The following is a 14,683-nucleotide window of genomic DNA, read 5'->3' on the forward strand; positions in this document are numbered from 1 at the left end:
TCTCAGAGAGCGGGTCATCCCTCATTAAGGAGCGAAGGTGCAGGGACCTCCTGGGACACCCTGCATCATTGCTGCTGCTGAATGCTGATGAAATCTATGTAGGAATCCCATTCCTCATGAAGCCAACATGTTAAGGACGTGGGAGGATTCATACAGAAGAAAATCCTCCCGGAGTGATGAGGAAAGGAATGTTCTCAGGTATCCCTTCTTCCTTAGCCAACAACGACACCCTCACACCGAGGAAACACTGATCCCAATGCAATGGGGGGATATTCTTACCCGGGCACTCACATGAGAAAATCCCTGGGCAAATACCTCCAAAGGAATTTCTTAGGGTGAAAATGATGTACAAACCCAGACACTGACAATTTTTTCACTACAAACACATACAACTGTGTGACGTTCTGAGGGATGCTGAATGCAGTATTTCAGTAATCAATAGCTAGAAATAAAGCAAATCTGCTCCCATCCATCAGTACTTGCATAAAGGCCAGGATCACTGAAAAGGAGGGGTCTCACAACCATTCACACTATAAAATTGGGGGACTTTTCCTTTACTAGCGCTCACAAATGACACTGGTACTGTCTCTTGGTAGGAAGTTTGAAACATATATACACTGTCTGGGATCCATGAAAACATCAATTGAAAGGGTAACTTAGAATCTTAGGACAAACGGTGATTGACGTATGTTCATGAAAACATTAATCTATTGATGTATGTAGATTGCAAGGATGAATGGCAACAAGACTCAACAAACACATGGTTTGTGATCTACCTCTCATGGGTCCTGAATTCTACTAATATTGTCCTCATAAATTGGAAAGGATTTATAAATTAATTATATGCTTAGAAATATTTCTATTTTCATTACTTATTTGAGAGTGAGAGAGCTAGAGAGGGAGCAAGAACAGTCCGAGTTGGGCAGCAGAGAAGAGGGAGAGAAAGCAGGCTTCACATTGAGAAGGGTGCCCAATGCAAGGCCTGATGCTCCAGGATCCAGGGATCCTGACCTCAGCCAAAGGCAGATGCTTAGCCAACTGTGCCACCCAGGGACTTGCAAATTAATTTCATCTTTTACAATGGTGCTGTTTTTGAAGAATTGTGTATATCAGGACAGGAATTAAACTGTACTGTTCAGATTCAGGCAGTGAGGGCTTCCTACCCCTCTATGAGAATTTTTTAGCCAACTGCTTTTTCTCCACCACCAAGAATAGCTCCTTATCTCTTGGCCTGAGAAGATGTAAGACCACTGCTGATATGGAAACAGTCCCCGATTTAGATGATTTAGAATAGTAGGGGATACGTATGCTCCCTTCCATAAACACAAAGCACATCCAGGAATGCCTGTATGGTTCTTTTATTTAAAGGACAAACTCTTGATTTTCGCTGAGATCCTGATATCAGGGTTATGAGATCGAGCCCCTGGCATGTATCATGCTCTGCACCGCAGGTGGAGCCTGCATAAAGGTCTCTCTCTCCCTCTCTACCTCCCCTTCCAATCTTGGCTACCAGAAGTTCCACAATGTCTATGCCAGACTAAAGGAGGAGCGTGTAGGACAAGAGGTAACCCAGACGTCAATCACCATTGGCAACTAGTGACAAGAGACTAAATAAATTTCCTGCTGCTCCCAGAACCAAAAACCTATTGCAGAAACCCTATTACAACTGCATTTCACATGACCATCTTAGCAATGCTTACTTCTTCTAGAATCTTCATATTAGAAATATTTTCTCATTCATCTACCCTGAATCTTCAGTGATATGGAATTCCTACAGGAGCTGTGCAAACACTATACCTCCTCATGTTTTCTCTACTCTATGTGAGTGACCTTCTTACTGACCCTCTTGATTTTGGCTGAGATGATGATTCCAGTGTTGTGAGATTGAGCCCTGCAAAGTGTGTGGTGCCTGCCCACTGTCTCTGTCTCTCTCTCTTGCACCTCCTCCTCTAAAAAAAAAAAAAAGACAAACAAACAAACAAACAAAAAACAGCATGTCCACTCAGAGGTCCATTTGTAAAGATGCCCGATATTTTTTACTCTAGTTTACTGGCCCTAAAAAGAATGTTGACATAAAACACTATTTTGGAGAGAATGTCTATTTATAAGATAACCCTGCAATAATTCAGGATTCTGCTAACAGAAGCAAACTGTAGTTCAGATGTTTTGTTTGGAGCAGGGACTTGCAGAACCTTCTCCATATGTGCCACTAAGTAATTTTCCCCCAAGCAACAAATTCTAGATATTCTGGCTAAGGGTACATCTCCAATTTAATTGAAAAGAAGACGGTATCTTTCCCTCTGGAAGAAATACAGAAGCCAGCAAAAGAGGCACCCAAGTTACACCATGGACCTCAACCCAGGCAGAAAGTTCAGAACCAGGACAACTTACTGCTGTGATGCACATCCACCATGGAGACGACAGGGGTCACACTACTGTATGTGTTGCACTTGAATCTGCACTGAAGAGACAGAGGCCAGATGCACTGGATGCTGCCAAGGAGGCCAAGTCACCTGAGCCTTGAAGCACCACCTGTAAAAACACAGAGAGCATTTAGCTGAGGTCACAGGACTCATACTCAGGAAGACACAATATCATACAAAACTGAAAGCATGCTCCTCCCTTCCAGCAGAGAGCTCAAGTTCAAAGAGGCTAATACCACAGGATCCCGAAATTTGTGAAAGACTTAGCATCGCTGCTGGCAGACCTTCAAATAATACATGCATGGTAAGTTGGCTACCAGGAGTTCCATGATATCTATGCCAGTCCCAAGCAGGAGGATGTGGGCCAGAAGATGGCCCGGAGGTCAATCATCATTTGCAACTAGTGATGAGAGTCTAAGTAAAGTTCCTGCTGCTCTGAGAACCCGAACAGAAGATCTGCAGAAACCCTATTTCAACTGAATTTTGCATGAACGTCCTAGGGTTGCTTACTTCTCCTTGAATCTTTTTTCACATTTGACATGCGTTCTCATTAATCTACCCCATAACTTCAATGACACAGAACTCCCATAGGAGATGTGCACATACTCTACCTTCTCAATGTCTTTTCTACTCTACCTGAGTGACTCTGTTAGTCTTTCTTTCTCTTTTCACAACTCTATTTGGCTGAAATGAGCCTCTGGTCTTTCCTTTCTAAGACATGCCTCTCATGGACCCTGGAACTCAAAAAAAAAAAAAAAAAAAAAAAAAAAAGAAAAGAAAAGAAAAGAAAGAAAGAAAGAAAACCAACAACTAATCACCACCCAATATGAATGTAACCTATACCTTCGAGATTAAAGTTGCTTCACTCTAACCAGAGACTATGCTACTGACCCAAAGGGCCAGCCCTCCAGCAACTAGCTTCTACAGGATTCTGGGACAATTTGGGGTATAGTTCTGATAGGATTTTCCCAATAAGAAAACACTGCCAGCCTCCAAACCTGATTGCAAACTAAATAGAATCAGAGCTTCACAGGACCCACTGTGAGGCAAAGAAATGCCTCGCGGTGGTGGCAGCAGGTGCCAGTCCACGCGGCTGATGGATTTCAGTTCAACGGATTTGGGATCATTTCATAGATGCAAGAAGGCTGCCGCAAGCACACTTGGTTTATTAGCATCTATTGTAACTAAGCCTGGCAGGCATAGTGATGGACCATTTCATCCACATTTTGAAATCCCCACCTCATTTTATGAAGCCAACATGTCCCTTATCGAAACCCCCCAATGTGCCCCAAGAAAATGTCAGACTAATATCTGTCGCGAACATAGACATAAAAATTATCGCATAAATCAAACTAATGTTCCGCATTCACAAAATGAAGGATCAGCATCATAGGACCATCTCAACATATGTAGAAAAAGCATTTGATAGCGATGCTATCAAATCACCACACCCCCATCTGTGTTTCTGCTGCCTGGTTAGTGCCCAAACCCCATACCACGGCCACCCCACTGTGCCATCCCCCCACTGCCACCCTGCTGCGCCCCACAGACCTGCCTCTGTCCCTTCCACATCCCATTGCTGGCAGGCCGCTGCAACCAGCACTGCCACCCTCCACCCTGCTACTCCACAGCAGTGCCCCTTTGTCCCACAACAGCTAACCCTCGCTATAGCTGCCCTGCCGCCCTGTGCTTGCAATTGATGCCCTGCTCTGTCACCCCCAGTGCCCCTACCACTCCCTTGTGCACCTCCAGGACTCTGCCACCCTGCTGTGCCACTCTCCAGTGCTTCCACTGGCCTGGTGCCTGCGTTTCCAAGCACTACCACTGCTACCATGGTCACCGTGATGCTTCTTCCCATCTCCACCATCCCGCCCTGCCCCCAAGCCATGCTATGCCATTGCAAGGCAGCTGCTGCCCCGCTGGTCACTCCCAACCACATCAGGGCCAATCCCTTCCCGCTTCGCTTCCACGTCACTGCCTTTCTCAAGTCACTGCTGTCTCACTGCCCCCCACTGCCATTTCCTCACTGCACACTGTCCCCTTGCTCCCGCAGCTGTGCAGGGCCCCTGCCCTGCCCACACAGATATTAACCTGATGCTCTTGCCCAGCTGGTCCCACCAAACACCCCCAACATGCTACTCCAGTGCCTCTAGATTCCCTCCCCGTTGACCTGCTGCTGCCGCCCCACTCGTCCCAGCTTTCTCCCAATGCTACTACTTCCTGGGTGCCACCGCCTCATGACCCTGCCATCCGCAGCACACCCCTCATTCTGTCCACATTACCACTGCTGCTGTAGCTAAGCTTCTGCCCTGTGCCCCAGGCCACTGCTGACCTTCACTGTCCAGTCCCCACTGACATGCATTAAGGCCCTACACCGCCCTTCATGCCCTTCCTGAGCAGTTGCTGTGCCACTGCCTCCCAGTTGTTTCCATCCCCCCTTCTCCCCATGCCACCACCCGCCTGTGACCCCACATGCACCCGTGCAGCTGTGCTGTCCCACCCCGCCCACCAGCATGCTCATTACTGTCCTGCTGCCCCACCATATTGCTGCTACCATCCCTCTTGCTCTCCCTGCACCTCTACCCTGCCGGGTGCCCCACACCCCCACTACCTATTCCCTGCCCTGACTGTCATTGCCCACTTACCGCCACTCTGCTTCTGATCTGCTGCTGCCCTGTGTCCCACTCTTGCCCTATATCCTGCTGCTGTCCTGTGTCCCGTTGCTGCTGGTCTTCATAGTCCAGCCCTATGCAGCCCTTCCCTGTTGACTTGCATGCCTGCCCCACCTGCCACGCTGCCCCTGTGCTGTTCCAGCCACCCCTCCCTGCAGCTACTACCTAGTGCAAACCCTGCCCCCCACTCCGGAGCCTTTCTGATTTCCTACCCCTGTTGCCACGCTGCTGCCTTCCCACGAGTCCTACTCCACCTTCCCCGCACTGGTACCACCAAGCTGCCCTCACAACATGAGCTGCTCCCACCACGCTGGACCGATGTTCACAGTGCCCCCACTTACAACCACCATTTCCTCTCCGCTGCTATCCTGGGTCCCTGCTGCTTCTGCTATCAGTGGTGCCACGCTATAGACATGCACCAAGCCCAGCAAAGCCAGGCCTTGCTCGCTGCCTGAACCACCACACCATGATATTGGTGTCCCCCTTATACCCAGCTAGTCCTGCCCAGGCCCAAGCGACAGTACTGCCTAGCTACTCCCCTCCCCCCACTCCAATGCCTCCTGTCTGCCAAGCATGTGGTTGCCCAGTATGTCCACCACACCCCACACTGCTACCAGCTTTCTGACCCCAAAAAATGCACCCCTGCCGCACTGCAGTGCCCTCTCTGGCCCCCTTACTGCTGCGCGACCTCTGTCCTGTGCCCACAGCCTCTGCTGTGCTTCGCTGTCCCACCTTGTTGGCATGCACTATGAGCAGGCCCAGTAAGCCAGCCAAGCTGTCACTGTGTTGCTGCCTCAGGACTGGTCCCACCCTCCCTACACTGCCCTGCCGCCTATATTCCATTCCCCCACAGATGCCACACGGCTGCCCCACTCGGCTGTCACACAGCTTCCCCTTACCTCAAGAAGCTTCCCTTCCCTTTTCCAGTGCTGCCTGGTGACACCCTCACTCCCTCCCCCGCCGGCCCCGCCCTCTGAGTGTTCTAACCTCTCTGCCACCTCCTCGCCCTCATGGAGCTTAGCAGACTTGCCCGCCACACCATGACACTGACGCCCCGCTGATGCCAGGCTGGTCCCTCCCCTCCACCCGCCACGACCGAGTAACTGTTTCCCCCTCCCCCTGCTCTGTTGCCTCGCCACGGCCACGCACATTACTGCTTCGCACACCCACCCCTGCCCCTCTCACACTGCCACCATCTTGATGACCCTCACATGTACCCTTACCACCCTGCTATACCCCCCCACAGAACCCTCTTTACTACTGCTCCTGCGGCTCCACTGTTGCCCTGTGTCCCAGCTTCTACTGTGCTTTGGTGCCCCGCCCCCTTGACGTGCACAAATGGCCCGCCCCCTACGCCTGCCCCACTGCTGCTACCCTGCCCCCTTGATGTGCACAAATGGACCGCCCCCCATGCCTGCCCCACTGATGTATCCCGCTGTCTTTACGTGCACTATGGGCCTGCCCACCACACCTGCCCGACTGATGCTGCCCGTCCCCTTTATATGTATGATGGACCCGCACACCCTGCTCTCCTATCTACTGCTACCCCAACCCATTGACGAGCATGATGGGCCACCCACCACGGGCTCCTAACTGTTCCTGACCCGCCCCCTTGACCTGCATGATAGGCCCACCCACCACGTCCTCCTAACTTTGATTCCCTGCCCCCTTGACGTGCACGACAGGCCCGCCCACCAACAACCTCCTAACTGTTGCTGACCTGCCCCCTTGACCTTCACAATGACCCACCCACCATGCCCACCCCGCCGCTGCTGCCCCACCCCCTTGACATGCACAATGCGCCCGCCCATCACGCCTGCCTAACTGTTGCCACCCCGCCCCCTTGATGTGCAGAATGGGCCCGCCCACCACACCCTTCCTGCTGCTGTTGCTCGTCCCCCCTTGACGTGTACCATGGGCCCGCCCACCACGCCATTCTAACTGCTGCTGCACTGCTGCCTGGCGCTGCTCCCACCTTCTCACACCCTCTGCGGCCCCCTAGATTCCACCCATCCTCCACAGGTGCCATACAGCTCCCACTCCTCCCAGTGCCAATACTGCCTGCCCCCATCTCTGCCTCTGATAACTCCTGCTCCCTCCCCTGTGATCCCAAACCCCTTCCTCAGTGTAGTCTCCTGGCGGCCAATTCCTCAGGCCCATGCAACCCCACCCACCGTGCCATGACCTTGACGTCCCACTGACTCCCATGTGGTCCTGCCTCCCCCCACACGCCAAGACTGCCTAACGGCTTCCCCCTCCCTCTGCTCCGTTGCCTCCCCGCTGCCAGGTGATTTACCATGTTACTTCCACCCTGAATATCTGCCCCTCTCCCCACGCAGCTCACATTGCTACCACCACATGCACCCCTGCCACCATGCTGTACCTCTCACACTGCCCGCCTTACCTCAGCTGCCGCGGCTCTGCGGCTGCCCTGTGTCTCTGGTCTCTGCCGAGATTCGGTGCCCCGCCCCCTTGACGTGCAGGATGGGCCCGCCCACCACGCTCGCCTAACTATTGCTGCCTGCCCCCTTGACGTGCAATCTGAACCTGCCCACCACGCCCTCCTAACTGCTGCTGCCCCGCCCCCATGACGTGCACATTGGGCCCGCCCACCACGCTCACCTAACTGTTGCTGCCCCTCCCCCATGATGTGCACGGTGGGCCCGCCCACCATGCCCTAATAACCGTTGCAGCCCAGCCCCTTTGATGTGCGCTGTGGGCGCGCCCACTATGCCCGCCTAACTGCTGCTGCCCCGCCCCAATGACATGCATGATGGGCCCGCCCACAACGCCCTCCTAACCGCTGCGGTCCCGCCTCCAAGGCGTGCACTCTGGGCCCGCCCACCACGCCCGCCCGGCTGCTATTGCAGCAGAGCTGCTACCTCCAGGCTGGCCCCACCCCCACTCTCAGTTGCTGCTGCCTAGATTCGACCCACCCCCAACAGTCACTGCAGGGCTTCCCCACTTGGCTGTCATACAGCTCCCACATCATGGGCCCTCCACCGCTCCCTGTGCCACGACCACTTGGCTGTCCCCACACCTGCCTCTGGTGACCCCTGCTCCCTCCCCCATGGGTCCCGCCCCCCTACCATAGGGTCATCATCTGGCTGCCACCTCTTCCCGCTAGGGCATCCCCATGGCCCCACTTACTACTCCATGCCGTGATGGCCCCATGCCCCACTGAGTTGCCCTTGATTCCCCCTGCCACGCCCTGTCCCCCACAGCTACCACGCCACAGGGTCTTGCTGTCCCACTGCACATCCCCCGATTGCCACTGCAGCCCTCCCCAACTACTCTCCACGTCACCCCTTCTTGCCACCCTGACTCCGCCCCACCGCCCGCTGGCCTGGTGCTGCTGCCAGTGATTACAAGGCAACTGCCCCTTCCTTGGTTGCCCTGCTGCTGCTGCTGCCTTGCCCCACTACCATGAGACCACCACCCTGCTGGTCCTGCCCACCCCCCACCATTAACCCCCACTCCAGTACTGTCCTGCTTCACACCCCCCATTCTGCTGCTGACCCACTGTGCCCTGCCAATGCCACTGCCACCCCACTGCACCTCCCCAAAGCTGCCGTGACTGTGACCCAGTGACATTGCTTCCCTGCTGCTCCCCCCATTGCCCCTGCTGCCTCACTGCACCCCTCCGGTTTCTGCCTCCCCTCCCCACTGTTGCTTCCCACCCCTCCACTGTCAAGTACCACATGCAGGCCCTCAGTACCATCCTACTGCTGCCCAGGTGCTGCCTGGCTGTTCTGACATTACTCTCGTGCCCTGGAAATAATCAGTGGGAGACTGGCGGTAAGAGAATTTCTGCATAGGGACTGGCACCAGGTGTGTTCTGGAAGTGGGTTGGTGGTCTAAGCAAGGGTTTAAATCCCAAGAAGGAAAATAGCATAATTATGTTACCTCTTAAAATAGCCTAAAGAGCTAAATTTAAAGTGCTTTTAATGTCTCCTTCTTTTCAACACAGTGACATTAGTCATATTGTGCACCTGAAAATAATATAATCTCAAGTTAGCTAACTGGAATGAAAATCAAAACTGTAAAAAAAAGATAAATACAAATCTTTCAACATCATGCATCGATTGACATACAGACATTAAGGGAACAGTTTGCATAATAAAATTTGTATATGTGTCTAGGTGCTCTTTCTCAACAAAGACTGTTCAAAATCATGGAAAAGGTGAGTTTTATTTATCTTTAGAATCACTCACTGTTCTGGGCTTTCATGTATAGTGTACATACATATGAACAAGCTTTTCTCAAACACTAAAAGAAAAAAAAGCTCCCAAGAACCAGCACTAGATGTTCACTGTAGAATTGCATGAACAGAAATGCCCTCATTAGCTTTGTAGTATGAGAAGACCTTGAATTATACTCATTAGAGAAATAAGTGTCAAGTGAAATACATCATAAACAAGAACTTCTTCCTTACCCCTTACCATAATGCTGACTGGGGAACTTTAACCCTCGATTTTATTTTTCTCTGGTCACCAGAAAAATCAAAACTTAACAGCGCACATAGCCCAGTGGTTATATTAAATTTATGCTTTGCTCTCTGTTAGTGGTAGAACTGAAACCTTGGGGTTGACTCTGTGATCATACATGTGTTACTTTTAGGATAAGATGTACATTAATTTAAGTATATGAATAAATTCACTCTCATTATGTTTTCCACTATGTTTTCATCCTCATTATGTTTTCAAGTATTTTCACTGACATAATTTCATGGGATCTTCATTACAATTGTGGGACTCGATCCCAGGACCCTGGGATGATGACCTGAGATGAAGGTAGAGGCTTTAATCCAATGAGACACCCAGGCACCCCTGTACATTGGTTTTGTATTCTGCACATTGCTGATTTGCTGTATGAGTTCTAATAGTATCAGCTTTCCATATAAAGGATCATGTCATCTACCAAAAGAGAGAGTTTGACTTATTCTTTGCCAATTCGAATACATTTTATTTCTCTTTGTTGTCTGATAGCTGTTGCAAAGACATCTAATACTATGTTGAACAGTAGTGGTAAGAGTGGGCATCCTTTCATGTCCCTGATCTCAAAGGGAAGGCTGTCAACTTTTCCCCATTGATAATGATATTTGCTGTGGGTTTTCATAGATAGATTTGATGAAGTTTAGGAATGTATCCTCTATCCCTATACTTTGAATGGCTTTAACCAGAAATGGATGCTGGATTTTGTTCAAATGATATTTCTGCATCAATTGAGAGGACCAGGTGGTTTTCCTCTCTTCTCTTATTGATTTGTTCTATCACAATGATTGATTTGCAAATGTCAAACCGCCCCTGCATCCCAGGAATAAATCCCACCTGTTCATGGTGCATCCACCTCTCAATGTACTGTCAGATCCTATAAATTGAGATCTTGTTAAGAATCTTGGCATCTATAATCATCAGGGATATTGGTCGGAAATTCTCTTCTTTGTTGGGGTCTTTCCCTGGTTTGGGGATCAGGGTAATTCTGGCTTCATAAAAAGCAGTTTCACTGGACAAATGTGGCTTACAGTTTTAGTAGCACCGTGGTGCAGAGACAAACTAGAGCTTCTATGACCCCTGAGACAGTGGCTGGGGCTGTGCTCTGCCAGTGGAAGTTGGCAGAGGGGGAGTCTATGTTCCCAGAGGGGAATAGACTGAGGCCTCTCTCTGAGGTGGAAGTCTGGGTAAAGTTTGCTTTCCTCTAAACTTTCAAAGAACTGTCCTTTTTCTTGATAGCTATTATATTTGGAGAAGCACTCTAATTGTTCCCATGCAGAGATCAAAAGACTAACTTTAATGAGTCTGGCTGGGGTCTCACCTCAATCACCACTCCAGGAAATAAACCTGAACAGAAGGAATCCCAGCTCAGGCAGCTCCTTGTTCTGATAAATGCTGCATGACTATCCCTTCACATAGTATAAACATTTCATCTCTGTCTTCCACAGAGGAGTGTTTCCTGCTCTCAAAAACACCTGCTGATATGTTAGAGGAAATAACCATACATTCTGCAGGCTAATGCCAGCAAAGGAAAGTGGACACTTGAAATAATTAGCAACATAATTCAAGTCCCCCCCAAAAATATTCAAGGATCAGCATGGCAGTAGTACTCTCTACCATGGTTGTTGTTCTTAGATTGCATTGCTTGGGGAATTCTTGACACAACTGTGAGTGGGCAGGAAATAGACTACAATTTAATTTCTGAAGGACACCAGTTCAGGAAAATAATTAGCTTTGTGTATTTAGCATCCACTTAAAATTACTAGAATATGTTTATTCTCCACAGTAAGATCAAGCTGTATTCTATTTCTTCATATCATATTTGGTCCATCAGCAGCACTACCACCATTCAGGGAGGGAGGTGGGATGGAGATCTAGGTCTCAGATTGCTTTGAAGTTACAGTAAACCAATTATCACACATCTACCCAGACATTAAAGAATGGAGTTTTAAAATGAGCAGGAATTTAGGATATTTTCAGTATTTTTTGGTCATTTATTAAAAGCCAAGCATGGCATCAAATTTAACTCTAAACGTTAGACTGTAAATTTGCTTTGGACCAACAATGTAAATGCTTCCCCTAGAGTTCCACTCTATTTCCACTGATGTGTTGTTTCTAAATCCCACAAGACTGGAGAAAATGTCTCATTCACATTTGTATTCTCAGAAATTGGCACAGCTCTCCATCATAATGCAGATTCTCTGGAACGTTTACAAGATGAATGCTTGCATAAAATTTTGCGGGCCTACTGTGCAATGCCTTCTGTGATCTTGCCAAAGTCTCTTTTCTGGAGAAATCATTCTGCTTCTGAAATTTCTAAGAAAAAACTTCCGAATGAGTTCTCCCCATTTTAATATTTGTGTTTTATATGCATGGTCAATGAGCTTCTTTGAAACAAAATGGAAAATACTCTTTTTTTTTTTTTTTTAACTAAGCCTTGGTTATCCATATAGAATGTTGCTGAGGCTATGGATGCCTCAGTAATCAGTGTTTTGCAGATGTCTGCTCTTAATTATTTTTAATAGGTCCCGCAGCTCAGATGTGTGAGCTGTGTGAAGCTCACACCATTGCATAAATCTGGGAAGCCACTCTTTGCCTCCAACCAAGGTGTTGCATGATGGCGTCAGTGCAGAGGTTAGTGTCCCCACCAAGCACCTCACCAACAGACCGATAATGCACAAATAACCTCCATTACCAAGAGTCCTCAGGCCTCAGGTGTTTGGTTTTGGTTTTTTATTTTTTAATGTAAAATATGTAGCAAAGGGAAGGTTCACAGTTGGAAGCCATTTTCTCAAGCCATGAAGCCACCATCATGAAGAACTTGATCATATCTTCACTACCACATCCATCGTTGATGCCAGGCTTTGCAAGCATGAGCTGCTTTTGTTTTGAACACTTGCTCTACCAAAGAACACAAGCAAAATCACCCTGCAGTAAAATAAACTCACATTATGGTGGCTTCAAACAACATAGCCGCTATGATTCCCTGCATTCTTCTCATTAAGGACCTGAGCCTGCACCGTGGCCAGTCTTTGCAGAATTGCTGCTACCTCTGGCAGTGGGAGGACAGTCTTCAAGTGCCCCTGGGAATGAACATTTCACTGACATTCACATTTTATTGGCCAAAGTAAAGAACAAGGGGATTACCATTTTCACTTGTTTCTAGAATACAAAAATTTGGGAATTCTTTAATAAACAGCACTAAGGTATGTCGCAATTACAGCTGATGAATAAAAATTTCTCTTAAAAAGACTTCATTCTGATATAGTCTATCTGTATTAACCGTCTCTCAAACACATTTCTAAATAATATGCTGTACAAAATACAAGGAAAAGATTTGTATTAGCATTTTGTTTCTATGACTTTTGCTTGTATTTGCCATGATTTGTCTTGTTCACTGTCTGACATTTAAACCCTTGCCATAGGAAGATTCACCAAAGATCCTGTGTTAGGGTCCCCCATTATGGTAGGTGTTGATTTTTTTCACAGGAAATGTTTATAATTTTTGATAGGCACTGTGAGTTCAATATAAAATGAATAGATAATTATTATTATAGAAAATATGAAAAGATATTTCATTTTTTAAAAATATGTGAAATCTGGATGGATCCTGGCAGTTGGCAGAACATTAAACCTCCCAGTCATCCAAACTAGTTCTTGTCCTGTAAACTAGTCATAACCCATATACAGGAATCCAGTCATTAAAAATTAATCAATTAATTTAAAAAGAGAGCTACTCATTCACAAGTTGCATTATAATGGTGGACTGGAAAACCATTTGGAGATCTTTTGCTGATCATCCTCATTATAAATTAATCTCTATTCATGCTTGCCTTGACCTTCACACACAAAGGCTATAGCCATATTCTGCATAACCAAGGCTACTATAATAGATATGCAGAGGTGAGGGTTAGCCCACCTGAACACTGGCAGAATACGCCTAGTCTAGAGGAAGCTTCAGGATTTCTCCTTCTTACTCCTGGTTGTAGCTCTGGAGTGAGAGCAATTGCAATGTTCCTCCACACTGTAGAATTCCAAGAGGCACAGCTTCATCTTCAGATTATCTCGATTTTTGTCCCCAGGGGATACAGTGGCTTCCAGCAGTAGCTCATCTCTGGGTTGTCAGACCCATGCTTGCTCCCCTTCAATAAATTCTACTCATTGCAATGATTCCAGGGAATCCAGTTCTTTACTGGACCCTGATGGATACCACTGTGCAAATTGAGGGATCATCACTTTCTCCGTGTGTGTACTCATTTACTGAAAAATGGGTTAAATCAGGAATACAGTCACCAAAAGACCAAACTACTTCTGCTTTAAACAGAAAATATCCGAGCTCTGAAAATGTAAAATCAGTTTCTGAATTCAACTCTCTTTCTCAACTTCTGGAAGCCAAGTCCTCAAACTTTATATCTCACAATAATTTCTAAGATTTCCTACTCTTGTGAAGGTCTATATAGTTGTTGTTGTTATTTTTACAAATTTGTCATAGTGTGATGAGGTTTTATATCACATTTTGCTAGTTCCAGTTAGCTTGTTAATGGCCAAGTAAACCTGGACTTAGATCAATGATCTTATACTGTCTATATACTCCCATCTAGGCAATAAATGGTCTGTTTACTTTAATAAAACATGGTGGGTGTTTTTTTTCTCCTTTGAAGTGATATATTCTCTGTCAAGTATTATATTGTTGTCCTAAGCTTCAACCCATACTTCTCTTTTTGGGGTTTGTGGGTCATCTCAGACAAAAGACAACCACATTCCCCGTGAGTTTCCAACTCCACCCTTGGGGTAGCCCAAAGTGAGCCCCAGAGGGATATGTCTTGGTGAGAGGAGTGGTACAGGATGGCTTCTGCCAATTTCTGCACTCCCTTCAGTTACACCAGCAATGACTGCATGATCTGAGGTCAAGATGGCAGCACTGTGATCCCTCTGAGCCACAGAAGGACTTACACTAAGTGCACAGCTCTTTCTATGCCAAGCTCCGCTCTAGCCACATAGGCCAGATGTGTGTCAAATGCTCAGACTTGGAAGCTATTTTGGTGCAGATGGCAGACAGGACAAGATTGGTGGGGCTACTCTCTCTAAAGGATGT

This window comes from Mustela lutreola, chromosome 18, assembly GCF_030435805.1.
Source record: "Mustela lutreola isolate mMusLut2 chromosome 18, mMusLut2.pri, whole genome shotgun sequence".
NCBI lineage: Eukaryota > Metazoa > Chordata > Mammalia > Carnivora > Mustelidae > Mustela > Mustela lutreola.